The sequence below is a fragment of the Antechinus flavipes genome, chromosome 2 (genome assembly GCF_016432865.1).
Source record: "Antechinus flavipes isolate AdamAnt ecotype Samford, QLD, Australia chromosome 2, AdamAnt_v2, whole genome shotgun sequence".
NCBI lineage: Eukaryota > Metazoa > Chordata > Mammalia > Dasyuromorphia > Dasyuridae > Antechinus > Antechinus flavipes.
The window spans coordinates 573,052,071-573,069,036 of NC_067399.1; the positions used below are offsets into that span (position 1 = coordinate 573,052,071).

A 16,966-nucleotide genomic window follows, 5' to 3' on the forward strand; every position below is an offset into this window, starting at 1 on the left:
CAGGCCGGTCGTGTTGGAGTGGAGAAGGGCACTTTCGTGCTCAGAGCAGACTAAGCGCAGGGCACAGCCGAGAGGAAGGAGACGAAAAGATAGGACAGAACAGCAGAGAGGTAGTGTGTGCGCTCGCCGGTCCGGTCCGGTGTGGAGCTGTGGAGCTGGAGCGCAGAGCTTAGCGCCTCTGCCACCAAGTCGGCTCCCTCTGCCCAGCTGTCTCGCAGCCCATTCTGGGGTACGGAGAGCTTCCGTAACCCCGTTTGTCTCGGAACCAAGTTGGTGACTTGGCCGCTGCCAGGGAGACCCCGAGTTCCAGGGAAATGTACCGGCAGGCTGAGAAGCTTGGGCCATGGCACTGGGGAGAGAGGTAAAGGGTTTATAGAGGATGTTTGGTTTGACTGTAGAACTTTGGTAAGTAAGTGAGGCTTAAAGTTTTCTCTACAAAGTTAGAGAGAGAGGGGAGTGAGGATACAGGTTACAGGTGTCTCCCTCCCCAGGGCTACTGAGGAGTGGGTTGTGCTCCAGTCTCTCTCTCTCTCTCTCTCTTCTCTCTCTCTCTCTCTCTCTCTCTCTCTCTCTCTCTCTCTCTCTCTGTGTGTGTGTGTGTGTGTGTGTGTGAGAGAGAGAGAGAAAGAAAGAGAGAGAGAGAGACAGAGAGAGAGAAAGAGACAGAGAGACAGAGAGACAGAGAGAGAGACAGACAGAGAGAGAGACAGACAGAGAGACAGAGAGAGACAGAGAGAGAGACAGAGACAGAGAGAGACAGAGAGACAGAGAGAGAGAGAGAGAGAGAGAGAGAGAGAGAGAGAAGAGAGAGAGAGAGAGAGAGAGAGAGAGAGAGAGAGAGAGAGAGAGAGAGAGGTGGAAGAGAATTCTAGATTTTGGTTTCTTTTCCCCGTCCTTGTCTAGACTGTGCTATCTCCCTTCTGTCTTTTCTTCCATTTGCTTTTCAATCAGGACACTACGCTGTCTTCAGATATTGTCTTTTGCCTCTGGATTGCGTGCGTTGTGTGAAACTTCTATACTCGAGGCAGGTGCTGCCCCGGGACTGCAAGGGGGAGGAAAGAATGAGAGGGGACTCCGGTGGTGGTGGTGATGGTGGTGATGGGGTTGCCTTCTTGATGGGGTTTGTATATGCAGATTTGGTGGTGTGTGTATATATTGTGTAAAAGTGCACGTGCACATGCCTATGAATGGCTCTTGGAGGGGTCTTCTCTGGAATGCTCACTCACACAAATGCAGAAATGGTGACCAACTGACTAGGAGCATCTTGCAGAATCTGTTGGATTTCTCTAAGATGATTTCCCCCCACCTTCAAAGGCAGAGTCAGTGTGTGTGCTCTGTAAAATTTGTCCAGATTAGCCTTTGCCATGAGGACAGGGGGCAGCCTTACTTCAATCGCTTTTGACTTCACCTTGATGCTTCAGAGTTTTGCAGATACATTTAGCCATTTGGGAAACAACAGGTGTGTATTTCTGCTTTCCCTCTCCAATTCCTCCTCTCTTTCTCTGTCTGGTACCTAATCCCATCCCTTGTTCATTTACTCTCCTCTCCCCTGCTCCCATTCGCCTTTCAGTTCCCTCCAACACTCAGGCTACTAGGTTATCTTGCACATTGACACCTAGGCAACACCTGACTGCCTGGTACTGGAATTGGAACAATTTTCCATTCATAATTAGCCAGTGGGATGGCACTGGGCCTTGAAACTTGGCCTTCTGCTAGTTCACTGATCATAATTCAGGGAAGTGAGAATCTTTATTTTTTGACTAGTCTTTGAATGTTTATCCTTGCATTCCTCCCCAGGTGGAATTGTCAGATTTGACTCAAAGACTAGGCAGAATAACTTTTGAGATCAAATGGGAGTCAGCTTGTATCTTGTAGTGGGGAACTTTTTTCTTGGGTTTAGCACAAGGGTGGATAGAGACAGAAAATTCCTGTTTAGGAAATTTATTATGCTTCCTTTGTGGAAATCATTCTGCCTTTGTTTTCCACAGTCTGATTAAATCCTGGGTGAGTGTTGGGATAAAATAGAGATTTCTCAGAGCCCTTTCATATTGTCTTGTAAGTAGAAGAAGGAACAGTGGTGACCTGTTGTGTTGGGATTATAGGTTGAGAAAGAAATTCCAGAGCCTGGATCCATCTCCTCAGTCTGATAGGGTTCCTGATGTTTGCAGACCTTCCTTACCGAAGAGATTCCTACTACTCTTTGACTGCTGGGGCCCCGAGTTGTTGCTCTGGCTCCAAGGCCACATTCTTTCTGTGCTCTGAATCCGCTGAGGTTTATAGCGAGCTGGACTTCTGGAGAAAGTTTGTGGGCGTAGACCGCAGCCCAAGCTCCATATCTTCCCACTCTCCGGAAAGGTGCTGGACAGGAATTCCCCTACCCCTTTTTGCTTTTTCCCCAGCCCTATGGGAGATCCAAGGGCCTTCAAGCTGCCGCACTTGAGCACTTTAGCTCAGAAAATATGCACCTGTTGGCCCTGGAAGACCAAGATTGAGAACCTTTTCCTAGCATATCAGATCCGAGGCAGGGTGTGAGCTGCTGCTGTCTGAAACTCCACAGACCAAAATCTGCTTCAGAGCCTTGGATCCAGCTGTGAAACTACTTTTCAGCCTGCATGCCTTGCATTTGGGCTACAGGTGAGACCTCCCCCACTTTTTTATTCTTTTGACTCTTTCTAGGCTTCCAAAGGGGAAGGAAAATAGAAAGAAATAAAGGAAAATATCAGAAGACATTCTTGTATTCTGCTTTCCATTCCATTCCCTCCCTGCTTTGTGTATCCCCTGCACTAGAAAGATATTTCTCTCTCATTCACAGACTCTAATTTTACATAGCTTTCATCCCTCTCCCTTCAATTTCATATTCTAAAGGACTCTAGAGCCTAGGATTCCAATAAGTCCCTAAAGGAATCTTAGACCCTACCCCCCGGGGCACTGAAGCTTCATAGGAGGGCGGGGTCTATTGCCTTTCCACCATGGACAGCTCCCAGCAGCTTCCCCGAGCTTGTGGCCAAAATATCCCTGGGTCTCAAGGAGAGCCTTATTGCTTTCACCTGTTTCAGTGTTTTAAATGTGTGTGTATGCTTGTGTGGGTTTTGGGGTTGGGATGGGGACTGTAAAAGTGACTGAGACCGCTAAAGGCAACAGACTCTTGGATGTCCCGGGACAGAAGTAGCATAAATTCTTAAAGAAGTTTGGAACATTTATTTTGTGGAGGAAACTTCAGTAATATATGATCAAATTCAAGGTCTGCTTGCATCAACTTGTTTGTATGTTAGGCTCTGAAGAAAACTTCTTAAAGCTCTCAAGAAAAGTTTTTAAAATAGAACAACATGCTATCCCGACCTGTCAGTATCCTAAACCATTCTTTGGGCTTTTTTTTTTTTTTTTTTTAAGGTTCTAGTACAAATTCTAGATAGCAATCAGTATTACTTGCTGAAGAGGAAAGGAACAGTATCAGAGGAATGGAATAATAGGTTAGTCAAGAGTGGAAATAAAATTAAAAAAATTTAGAAGAAATTAGTATAGAAATACTGCTTTCAAAAATAAGAAAAAGATTTAGTTTTCTCCATCATTTCTTTTATATATTTGCCTTCATTTCTTTCCTTATTTAATACCAAAGTATTAAGAATTTTTAAAGCCAACAATGTTCATGATCACCAATTGAGACTTTAGAAAACATAGAGGATGAATATAAAATATATATGTCTGCAGAAAAAAGATAATACTTATAATAATTTGGAACAAATAAAATATTGTTTAAAGTGTAGGAGGGTTGTGCTCCCTTCTGCAGCACATATATTAAAATGTAGGAGGGCAAGGACTCTATTTTGTTTAATTTTTGTATCTCTCTCAGTGCTTAGCACAATGCATTACAAATAGTATAAGTTTGATAAATGTTTGTTTAATGACAAATTAATTTACATGTTCAAATATACTATTAGGAAGTAGCAGGGATATTTTTTCAAGCCACCAATCTAATAAACCTTAACCCTATTTCTTTGCCCTGAATATGAAAGCAATCAAATTCTTTTTTAAATGTAAAGAACTTTTTTCTTTCCTCCAAATATATGTACACATGTATATACATATATGTAAATGAACTATTAATAAGTGAAATTTTGTTTTACAAATCATTTTAAATGTCTATATTTATGTGACGGAAGCACATAGGTTAAATCAACAAAGCAAACAAAAACTATAACCCTCCAAATTTATATTTAGATGTAGTATGATATAGTGATAGAGTGAGAAAGAAATGCATTTAAGACCTATCTCTGACACATATCAGCTATATGAGGAAAGGCAAGTCTTTAGCTCTCAGTGCCCCAGTCAACTCACTTAAGATGTATAGTTACAGATAAATTGTTGACCTGCATCAGGGAAAGGACTTCCTTTTTGAAAAATTTCCTACATGGAAGAAGTCATATATCTGGATTGGGAAAATAACCCCCAAATTCATGGTCATTGGCCGGTGTTTATTAATTAACTACATGTAGTGCCAAAGAACTTTAGAACTGTGTCCTGAAAATGGGAAATGAATTACCCTAGATCACTTGAAGGGAGCTTGGACAAGTCATTGGCAGTCCTGAAACTAGAATTATTATCTCTTTGATCCTGTCTCTTTTTCCCCCCAGTACATCACACTGCCTCCTAGTGGATGTAATAATCTGCATATGTGAATGCATAAACAATTCAAACTGTTTTGTTTTGTTTTGTTTGTTTTGTTTTTAACTTCTTGATTCTAATTTTAAATTAGCTGAGCATTCATTCTGAATCTTGGAGAATTATATCTCTACTAACATAATAATTATGTTTGACTGACAGATCACTTTATCTTCGTATTGGAAAAATTACTGCTGGAATTAGCATGTAAGCAGATGTGCTTTTTACCAGAAATATACATTCAGGGATAAATGGAAGAATTTTGTCATGGACAAAACCAGTGCCAGGTTTTCCCCACATGAAACATTTGGACAACAGATTAAAGTAAGTATTTTATTATTCACATGGCTTAATGTACTCAGGGAGGAAAAAAAACCCCTCATTTTCTTTCTCAGAAGAATTTTGTGACTTTTGCTGGACCTAATTCTCCCCTTTGTGGCTGGAGTTTTCTTTCTCTCTTCTGCTGCCATAGCAATTTCTGTCTGTCTAATGTACTGATGTTCATTTCATATCACAATTATTTGTGTATATGTCTTCTTCCCTTACTAAGCTGTAAGCTTTTTGGGAAAGGATATATTCTTTTTTATCTTTGCAGTGCCCTCTCCCCATCACCTAGGATAGTACTTTTTATAGAACAGGAACTTCCTAAAAGTTGATTGAAAGTTGAATCCCCAGGCAGTAATAGAGATAGAGGTTTTCCTCTTCTCTCTTCTCTGTTCTCTATTCCCCCTTCTTTAATGACTTTTAGTCATTAGTCTAGTTTAGTACCTGGGCAGGCAAGAAATCAGTGGAATATTGGAATCTTGGAATAATGTATTATTGCAGAAAATAGCTCTCAAAATGTATAACACTCATGTTTTCTTTTGTTTTACCTAAGGTGAAAACCTGATTTTTAAACTTTTAATACTTCAAAAATTGCTGCATCTCATTTGTGAATATAAAGTACTGTGAATATAGGGTATAATGCATGGTAAGAAGTTTGAGAAACCAATGTACAAATTGACATCTTTCTCACAGAAAGTTTTTTTTTATACCACTGTTTCTCATTTTATTATTTTATTATTTATTATTTTCATTTTCCTACTTTCTTCTGTTTATTTTAATAGATTCTAAAGAACCTTAACATAATTCATCTAGCAGGTAGGAAGTTGAAAAAAAAATAACCACAGCATGGTTCTGGACATTTGAGGATGTTTCCAAGTGAATTTCAGCTTGACTAGAAATGTGGTGAAAAGGAAGGATATGAACCCCTAAGTTGTTCTGACAATTGACTATTTCATTTCTTGATGGTCTTCTGGTAGGAGAAATATTTTAATGTAGTTAATTCTGAATTATTTATAGCAGGGGTCCTCAAACTACAGCTCGAAGGCCAGATGCGGCAGCTGAGGATGTTTATCCCTCTCACCCAGGGCTATGAAGTTTCTTTATTTAAAGGCTCACAAAACAAAGTTTTTGTTTTTACTATAGTCCGGCCCTCCAACAGTCTGAGGGACAGTGAACTGGCCCCCTATTTAAAAGTTTGAGGACCCCTGATTTATAGGAATAGAGAAGAGAATTAACATGGCTAATAAAAGAGGCTGTTTAATTATATCCACTGTTTCTTCCCTGCCACAAATCCAGAGCAAGAGATCAGATAAGAGAGGTACTGAACAGGGGAATCTAGGATGATAATAAATATTAATGGAATTGGTGAATTATGATATTTTCTTCTTCTTCTGATACAAAATAACCAACTTTAAGAGTTCCCTTTATTTAACCAGCAGACAGCATAATCTGTTTGATTAATTATTTGTTTTTGTATAAGAGCAAAGAAACGTTGTTAATTATAATCTTAACAGCTGGGAAAAAAACAACATGAAATTGTATTAGGGTCTAAGATAGTAAACAAAAAAAATTAGACTGACCTTTTGCTATTTCCAAAGTAATTTAATTATTAAATTAATGTATTAAAATGTGGATCTTTTTGTTGAATAATGGATTAAAAACAGTCTATCATCTGAATTATTTTAAAACATAATACCAGATTTGTAATTTTTTTAAAACTTCAGGATAATGGATTATATTGGATTGTCATCTTTTTTTTTAGTGTTATCTTAGACAAAGCTTTTAGTGTCATTTATTGAATGTATATTGAAGTGAAAGGGCAATCCCTTCTGTTTCTTATATCTGATTTCTTGCTAATAACTATGTTCCATTCTTTAGTAAGAATGAATGTCTTCACTGCCATGCATCCAAAATTGTTTCAAATGTTCAAGGTAGATCAAATGAAGAAGGATCATCTTAGTGCTCTTCCTTTTTAGTTCTTTTTCCTCTTTGTCTTCCCCATGACAATGAATGAATGATCTGTTGATATTTTCCTCTGGAGCCCTGATGCAGCAGTGTAATGGTAAATGTATAACAACTGGCTCTCCGGGTAGACACACTAAAATTTAGTCTGCATTATTAATATTTTCTTGGGCACAGTTGTTAGAGTGTTGGGTCTGGAATTAGGAAGATCTGAGTTCAAATCTAGCTTCAAAACACTTATGAGTTTTGGAATCCTGGGCAAGTCACTTAACCTGGTTTGCTTCAGTTTCCTCATTTGTAAAATAAGCTAAAGAAAGAAATGGCAAATCATTCTGGTATCTTTGCCAAGAAAGCCCCAAATTGGGTCATAAAGAATCAGACATGACTGAAATGACTGAACAACATCATCACTGTAGATAATCAACAACGCAATAAATTAAATCCTGATTTGGAGCATTTGCTAATTTCTGAGTTACAAATTTTCACAGTGAAAATTTAACCAGTGGCTCTCTGAGCCTATATTATCTAGCTCCAATATACCCCTGCTGGAGTGGCTATCTTGCTTCGTCCCTTATGCCTTAGGAATGGCACTAAAAGGAAAAAAATAAATTGAAATGTATTATTTTCAAAGGAAGTTAATTTTGTTACACACAATAGAGATTAATTCTATTTTAGGTTTTAGTTGACTCCCAAAATTGAAGTTATGAGAGCAAACCAGAATAGTAATCTTCTTATTCAATGCCAAATAGTTTTTAGAGTTTGATTGAAACTTAATCCATATAATAATTTGCATAATAAAAAGACAGGCAGTTAGCTTGTGCAAGATGTTTGTAGTTGATCCAATGGGATTTGAACTTGTAATATTATGGAGCTTCAGGACACTTCCTAATTATTCAATCTAATAGTCTTTTTCTCAGCACCTTTCCTCTTCTTTCTGTAGCATCTGACAGTGTCCGATACCACCTGTTGACTAAAATTTTCTAATCTTTTATCTGTATTTTATTATATGATTCTGAGTCTTTCTTCTCTTACCTCTCTGACTATTCCCTTATCTCTTTGTCTGGTGTCTTTAAAAATTTCTCTAAAAATTTAGATTTTTACCTCAAAGTTTTGTACTTGACTCACTTTATCTTCTACCCTAGGTAGGTTTTCTGATTTCACAACTTCAACTATCATCTCTATGTATTTGATTTTAAAATCTTGATATTTAACCAGGAGCTTCTGACCATATATGGATGTTCCCTTGGCATCTCAAGTTCAAAGAGTCCAGAACTGAAGTTAGAATCATAGAACTCATCATGCTTCTCCACTCCAATCTATTCTCCAAATTTAGAGTGATCTTTTTCTTTCATCTTCTACATCCTATCAGTTTCCAGGACTATGAATTTTACTTTTTCAGTTTCTCCTTTTATCCACTTCTACCTTTATCCCTACTTCATATTTTTATTGCCTATTCAGGTCTGATGCTACTTGGTTCATTGTCTTTTATATATCCCGAGTAGGCAAACTGGCTAGTGGGCTAAATCTTTTTTGTTTTTATATATTCAAGAGCTAAGAGTTATTTTTATACTTTAAAAAATTCAATAAAACTTTATTTTAAAATGTGAAAACATTCTTTGCTACAAGCAGTACAAAAACAGGCTGCTGGTGAGATTAGGCCAACCACTGGTGCAGATTATTGAAACAACATTCACACTAATTTTTCTCTCTCCAGTCCTCCTCCTTCCCTCCAATTTCTCCTATACCTGCTGTCAGATTAAATTTTCTAAAGCATCGTATCATTTAAAAAACACACTCAAATACCTTTATAGTTTACACATTTCAACTGCCTGATAAGAGTCAAACTGAATGTCCTGTGGCCATCTCAAGTTCAACATTTTAAAAACAGAACTCATTCTTTCCCTTCCCAAACACACCCTTCATTGGTTCCCTGCTACTTACTTTGTTCTAGGCACTGTCCTAAATTCTGGTAAAGCCTTTGTGCTCCCTGAGGGTAACTCAGTTGCTTTCATCTCCTTGGTCACTTTTCCTACTGCTTATAATTTTCTGAAATTTATTTCCCTAACCAAACTAAAGGGAACTGGAAATCACATCATATAAAACCATTTGTAAGCATTATTCTCCTCCACAAGCACAGAGAACCTATAGTTGACTTATCAGAGATTATACAGTTAACAGTATTCAAAACTTGTCATGTCATTTGAAAGAGATTGGTAGCAGGTGTCTCCTTAGGAGCTTTTTAGTTTTTCAGAGAGCAGTCCATTGGGCCACACCAAGCAATAACTTGTCAAATACATATTCATGTCTTCCTCTGTTCTTTCTCTCTCTTCCCTACCTTCAGCTCCAGGGAGGAGAGGAGCCATCTTGGCTTTTTCCACATTCTCTCCTAGAGTTCTGTTTGAAGCAAGAAAAGAATTGGTTTTTTAAAGATGATTACAGCATTTCCTTGGATTAGTCTGTGAGCAAGTGGTAGTAGGAAGTTGTGGGAAATGTTGCTTCAGTTTTATAGATGATGTTGCTTTCTGTGGGTTTACATGTCTTTAATCTCTAGTTTATTAATTGGACAATCTGGGACTTTCCACAAGGATATTTCTGATATCCTTTTTGAAAACTAGTTTCTTTTTTATGTCCTGTAAGAATATCTCATGTTGCAATTCAACAACAAAATATCAACCAAAAAAAAAAGTCAAGCATCTCTTATGATCAGACTACTGTGTTAAGGTACTGGGGGATGGTGGGAATAAATGGTATTAATTTCTACAGCACTCTTATATTGCATTCTTTGATATAGCACTCTTAAGTTTTAAAAAAATGCAGAATCATCACATTTAATCCTCACAAAAAGCTGGGATGGATAGGAATTCAGCAAGCAGAGAAAGAGAAAGAGAATGGATAGAATTCCAGATATAGAAGATAGCTTTAGCATTCATGGGGGCAGAAAAGCATGAGTTGTTTTCTCATTCATAAAAATAGATGATGGCGTTATGGTTTCTAGTTTCCTTTCCCACTAAATAAATCCATGTGTTTGGATTAGAAGGGAGTAAGTAGATGAAGCTAAGACTGAAAATAAAGGTGGTAGATGATAGAAAGCCCTGGATGTCAGGTTGTGGAATTTGAACATTGTTCATTAGGCAATAGGGAGTTTTGAGCAGAGAAGGGACATGACCAGACTTAAAGATAAGGAAAATTAATCTGACAGCCATGTCAAGAATGGACTTAAGGAAGAAGAGTAGAGAGATAAGATTATTGGCCAAAGACTAATGTACTTTTAAATACTAAATGCCACTTTACACAAGCTACACTGCTAGATACACTGGGCAAGACACAAACTTTAGATAAGCCATATTCTTATCATAATCATTTGTATTCTCTTCTTAGCAGACTGAAGACTAAAATTCTTTCCTTACTCGTATCTAAAGATATCAATCCTTTCCCAGTCCTTATTGAAATGCCATGATCTGTTTTTGAAGGAATAAGGAAAGTCGCCCTTGATTTCTCTGTTTGTACCAAGTGAGCTTGACTATATTAAAAACAAAAATTAGCTGCTCACAAGTCTTCTGCTCCCTCTGGCAAGTGAATGAGGGCTGTCATTTTACCACCTAGCCTTGTTGATGTATTTAGCTTCTTACCTCTGAATTTTGGGGTGACAAGATGAGAAGGGACTGATACTAGAACAGCTATTGAGATAGGATCTAGGGGATGACCAAAAACCAGCACTAAAATAAAAGTCTTATAGAGCAATAGGATGGATAAAGGAAATTCTTGTGAAAATAAATTTATTTGTATTTATGTAAAATTTAAGAATTCATGGAGCTATAAAAAGTATCTTTCTCTAACCAAAAGCTTGAATTATACCCTTTAAGGAAACATTAGAAATTTTACACACACACACACACACACACACACACACACACACACACGGTTAAAGCAAGAATACTCATCTGTGTTAATAATATTTAATATAATACTAGAAATGCACAATAAGGCAAAAGAAAGAATATAAAGGCATAAAGATAGGCCAAGAGGAGATGAAACAAACTACATTTGCTGATGACATGGCTTACTCAGAAAATCCTAAAGAATTCCCAAAGAAACTAATTAAAACACTAAATGGCCTCAGCAAAGCAGCTGCTTACAAAATAAACTAACAAAAAAATCAATAGCATTTCTATATAGAAATTTCAAAACCTAGAAGGGAATACTAATAATTTGAAGTCTCACTTAAAATAACTTTAAAATGCATAACATATCTTGGAATCAGCCCACCAAAGCAATTTATAAATGTAATTATGAAATGGTTCCTGAAGAAATAAAGAAAAAACTAAAATATTTGGAGGACATTGGGAACTATAGTTGGCATAAAACAAAAGTTGTAAATAAAATTTATTTAAAGATAATTTATGATAATTTATATATATAGTGTACATGAAAGTTTATTTTATTTTCTTAAAATATTAATTTTATTATTGCATTTTATTTTTACACCATTCTCATTTATAAATATGTTAATCCAACCTCTCATAGAAAAATCATCTCTTTTAACAATTTTTTTTTCTGAGGCAATTAGGGTTAAGTGACTTGCAGGGGGTCACAAGTAGGAAGTGGTAAGTGTCTGAGGTCAGATTTGAACTCAGGTCCTCCTTCCTTGAGGGCTGGTGCTCTATTCACTGAGCCACCTACCTGCCCCTAACAAAAAAAAATTATGAGAAAAAAAGAAAAAACCTGTAAGCAAAATCATGCAATATATCAGTCAGATGTGATAGCATATATGTTATCATACATTGTTCTCTATCTTTTTAAGGGGAAGGGAGGAGATGCTTTTTCTCAATTTTTCTCAGTGAACTGAAGTGGGGAAAGAGGTGCATTCTTTAGGGTGAAGATGGATCATTATAATTTTACAACATTACATTTTGATTTTGTTATTATTCTTTCCATTTATATTGTTGTATCTATTACATTTTTTCTGGTTTCTACTTATTTCACTTCATATTAGTTTATATGTTTTTCCATGTTTCTCTGTGTTCTTCATATTTTTTTCAGCACAGCAAAACCACCATTTGTTTAACCATTCTCCAATCAAAAGGCATCTAATTTGTTTCTGATTTTTTTTTTTTTTACAAAATGCTGCTACAAACAGAATGATGTATCCAGGACCCTTCTTTTTGCCCTTGATCTTCTTGGGTTATGTACTTAGCAGTGGAATTGGGGGATCAAGGGTTATGGACATTTTAGTCACTTTCTTTGCATAATTCCAATTTGCATTATAACAGAAGGGTTATAGTAATCCATCCACAGCTTCACCAATAATTCATATTTCTATAACTCCTCTAAACAGTGGATATTTACATTTTTTCTAATGTTTGCCAGTTTCCTTGGTGTGAGATGAAATTTCACAGTTACAATTTGAATTTCCCTTATTATTATTGATTTAGAACATTTTTTTTCACATGGTTGATAGTTTGCTATTTTTCTTTAGAGATCTTTTTAATGGCCTTTAACCAATTATCTATTGAGAAATAAATATTAATTTATTACCCTAACGTATATCCAAACAGACAGGAACTAATTCAATCACTGTGCCTCTCAGTGACTTGAACCAAAAGTAAGTCAGACTCGTTGCCTGTAGACCTCAGCTCTGAGTCACATTAAATGATAAAATCCACCTGCTGAAAGAGATTGCTGAGATATTTAAGTCTAGTTTTTCTACTGCCACTTAAGTCATCTATAATAGACAATTATCTCTTCTATTATTAAACATTTCCAGAGATGGAGAGTTTATGACCTTCCTCAGTAGCCTAGTCCTGTTTAATCATCCTTCATATAAAGGAGTTCTCATTTTTGTTTAATAACCTGAAGCTCTGTAACTGCAATTTAAACCTATTTCTCTCTTAGGTAGAGATACAGAACACCTGGTCTGCACCCCCTAATAACCTTGTGGTGACCCTGCAAATATTGGAAGGTAGTTATTACCACTCTTCAGCTTTCTTTTAAGTAGACTAAATTGCCACAATGCCTTTAAACTTCCAATATTCCCTGTTAAAATAAATATTCTGGTTACACAGGCCAAATTTCATATAAGTGCAAAATCATGGAGCAGATGGTAGTTTATCTTACCCCAACAGAGGTAGTTGAATACAGTTTAGTTAGCATTAAAAATGATTTGGGGGGATTTCATTTAACTTCAATTTCAGACAAAGAGAATGTAGATTTATGTTTTTAGAACTTTACTTGACTGTGAAGATCCATGACTTCTTTTTTATAACCTGGAAAACAAAGTCCAATTATTCTCCTTTAAGCTTTCCCCCCAAATACTCCTGGGTTTCAGGGTATCAGATTAACACAAATGAATGCAGGCCAATTTAATACTTGTGTATGTTGGGGATGGAGAAGATAATATATCTCCCTTTCCCTATTATCTCCTGCCTCCCCAATCCTTTTAGGAATAACAAAAAAGCACATAGAATCACTTCTTTCCTAGAAGATCCAAAGTGTATGTAACTTATCTGGTGTAGAGTGAAAGTACAATTCTTCAGTCTATTCCCCAGGACCAGCACTATCATCTGGGGCAAGACCCTTAACTTCTCTGACCCTCAGTGTCAACAGGGCAGAATATATAACAAGTCTGGAATGCTGAATTTGGAATAGCACCCATCTCAAAGTTTTGTTAATCAATAAATGTGACAGATGTTGTAGAGATAGCATGGTGCAGTGGATAGAGAAAATAGGCTGACAGGGACCTTATCTCAGGTTCTTAGTAACTCTGATGCTGGACAAATCACTTAACCTTTTGGTCTCAATATTTTCATCTGTAAAATGGAGATAATAATAGCACTTGCTTCATTAAGTCATCTCAAGGAACAAATGAGACAGTGCATGAAAAGAGCATAGTGTAGTAGAGAGGGAATTGGAAGTGGAATTAGGAATATCTGGTTTTAAAAGTTTCCTGAAATACTTCTTGTCTTAGTGAGCTTGGAAAAACCACTTTAACTTTGCCTCATTTTCCTAATTTGCAAAAGAAGAATGTTTGCCTAGATGGTCTTTAAAGTCGTTTCCAACCCTAAATCTATGATATTACAGTAAAGTACGTTGCAAACCTGAGAACACTCTATAAATGGAACTATTTCTCCTCCTACTCCTTCTCCTCTTCCTTCTCCTCTTCCTCCTCTTCCTCCTCTTCCTTTTCTTCTTCTTCCTCCTCCTTCTTCTTCCCTGCAAAATGGGAAAAATATACTTGCACTATCTACCTCAAAATAATATATGTGCAAAGTGCTTTGAAAATTGTGAAGTCTATTGTTAATATAATTGTAATCCTAATTGTTCTGTTTTAAAAGAATTCAGCAAAAAAGCAGAGCACAACTTTTCTTCTGTTCATATCTATTCATTCAAGAAGATATTTTTGACCCCAGGTTCAAAATGAGATGAATTCCTTATATTCCTGTTTCTTAGCACTAAAAAGTTTCCTTGTTGTGAGGATCACAGAGTTAGAACTGACCTTTGGTTCCATCTAGTTAGTTCAGAAGTTTTTAATCAGGGACTATAGTTTCAGGGTCCATGGATAGACTTCAGATGGTACATGAACTTGGATGGAAAAAATCATATCTTTATTTTAATGTGATTGATTTTCTTGTTATCCTATGGATTTTATTTTTTGAAATTGAGAACTTTTTTTTGAGGAGTTCAAAAACTTCATTTGATAGTCTTTGACACAGAAATGATTTAAGAATGCCTGAGGTGGATTCTAGTCCAATTCCTTTCATTTACAGATGAGGAAACTGAGGCCCAGAGAAACTAAGTTCAAGGTCATAAAAAGAATTTGGACCAAAGTCCTTTGACTCTAAGTCTAGAATCTATCTACTATGTCACTTAATCATAGTCTGTTGAATCACATTCCTCTCTGGCCAAAATTTTAGATAGTAATATTTTCAGTGAAAGTGGTATAGCCAAAAACAGCCACTTAAAAATCTTGTATCATCCATATCTGAGATTACTATTAGTCCTTGCTATCCACTGAGATCAAACTGTAGTACCTTTTAAAAGAGTTTAGTGAAGAATGTAGAGAATCCAGAAAAAAAGTCAATTATATTGGAATACTCCTTTCTCTATCTCTGTCTCTGTCTCTGTCTCTCTCTTCTCTCTCTTCTGTCTCTTTGTCTCTGTCTCTGGTTCTGTCTCTCTGTCTGTCTTTCTCTGTCTCTCTCTCCCCTTTTCTCTTTCTCTGTTTCTCTCTCTGCATGGATACACACGTGTAAAATGTTCATATATCTGTGTATATGTACATATACATACAAACACATTATATACATACATATACATACACTAATTATTAGGTAGGGCTTCCCTTCTACATCTGGGATGGCTTCTAGTGGAGAAACAGCCTTTTGTTTTTGTTATAAGGTGTTTTTGAAAGGGGAAAAGGAGTCTGGAAGGCAGCAATGGTAATTTAAAAAAAAAAAAGGAAAGAAGATGGAGACAGAATTTTCTTCAGATCTTTGAAGAGTTGCCTCTTGGAAGAGGGATTAGATGTTTTCAGTGCAGTTCATGAGAGAGAGCCTAAAGATCAGTAGGTGGAAGTTTTAAGGAACCATAACTTTGCTCTTTTCTCATGGTAAGTCAGGAAGAAGAAAGAGTTCTGTGATGATATCACCCTCAAATATAATCACACTTATGTGTAAAGGTCTTGGAAAAGTATTTTTTCACCTAATTGTCAGTTTTCTTGCCTACTAAAACATTGTCTATTTTTGTTTTCTTCTATTTGAAAAGCCCTAGTTTCATCTGTTTCCCGAGGAGGAGTTTTTACTGGGAATAGTAAAAAACAACAACAAAAAAAAAACAAACTCTAAAATATATAGATGTATGTAACCACCATAGCTCAATCAGTTCTTTGATATAGACTCTCTTCTTTTGAGGGAAGCCTTATTCCCATTATATACTATTTAAAGTTTACATATACTATATAAACTATTTAAAGATATGCTATACTCAGCAATTTAAAGGATTTTCAAGGTTAATTTTTAACTTACTTCTGCTGGCTTAGAATCCACTTCATGAAAGATATGAGTCCATTGTATCCAAAAAAATCTTTAAATAATTGATGGTGTTCAAAAATAGAATTGACTGCCTTGGGTATTCTCCATTGCTGAAGTATTTAATCAGAGGTTAAATGATTTCCTTTCTGGAATATTGTAGAGGGGAATTACTGCTGTGGGTGGAAAGTTGGACTAAATGACCTCAAATGGTCATCTTCAACATTAAGTTTCCATGCTTAATTGTGTCATAAAGAAACAAATCCCAATTCTAGCACTTTGTATGACTTAGCCTAAACAAAATTGTTGCATATTATTGGAAAAATGATTACAATAAAATCTTTGGGGACTCTGCTTAGATTTGTAGTCAAAATTGTTTTAGTAGACCTAATTAATACTGAACCCGGCTCCACTTACAACAACAGTCTTATTGTATCTCTTTCCGCAGGCAAGGAACCATAAGAGTCTCTAAAAGCCCCAGTGATATTTCAAACAATTCCTTTATATTAGAGAGTTCCAGATTTGACCAAACCGATGACACAAATTGCTAGGAAAGGAACTTTTTCTTACTGGACAGAAAATGAGCATTATCTTTCCAATATTTACAAAAGACAACAAACAGAACTCAGATGACTATTGCTTAGAAATTATGTATATATAGCAAGTACTCTTTCATGGAAGAGTGGAGAAGTTTTTGTATATTATCCAGTCTTCCTATAAGATCCTATGACAAAAGGATAGTTGATAAAAATTTTGTTGTTTTAAATCATATTTTTTAACATAGTATAAAACAAAAATCTTGTTCATACAAAGAAAGCGATATTTTTCTCTTTGTCATTAATTTGTTAATAGAATGGTAGAATGGAGAAAGAGAGAAAGCTAATATTTTACCTAATAGTTAAAAGAACTAGACTGTAAGGAAAGGGGAAAGAGAATAAAAATTATACATAGCACACCTACTATGTACCAGGCACTGTGTTATGAACTTTACAAATATT

General features: G+C 36.2%; 1 long non-coding RNA gene across 1 annotated transcript in view; it reads left to right on the forward strand.

The window, feature by feature from the left end:
* The first annotated feature begins 1,741 nt into the window (after positions 1-1,741).
* LOC127551435 (uncharacterized) overlaps positions 1,742-16,966 on the forward strand; it is a 129,119-nt gene continuing 113,894 nt past the window's right edge. Inside the window, exons 1-2 of the long non-coding RNA XR_007951087.1 lie at positions 1,742-2,634; positions 4,822-4,983. This is a non-coding gene — a long non-coding RNA (uncharacterized LOC127551435). The remainder of the gene's footprint in view (positions 2,635-4,821; positions 4,984-16,966) is intronic.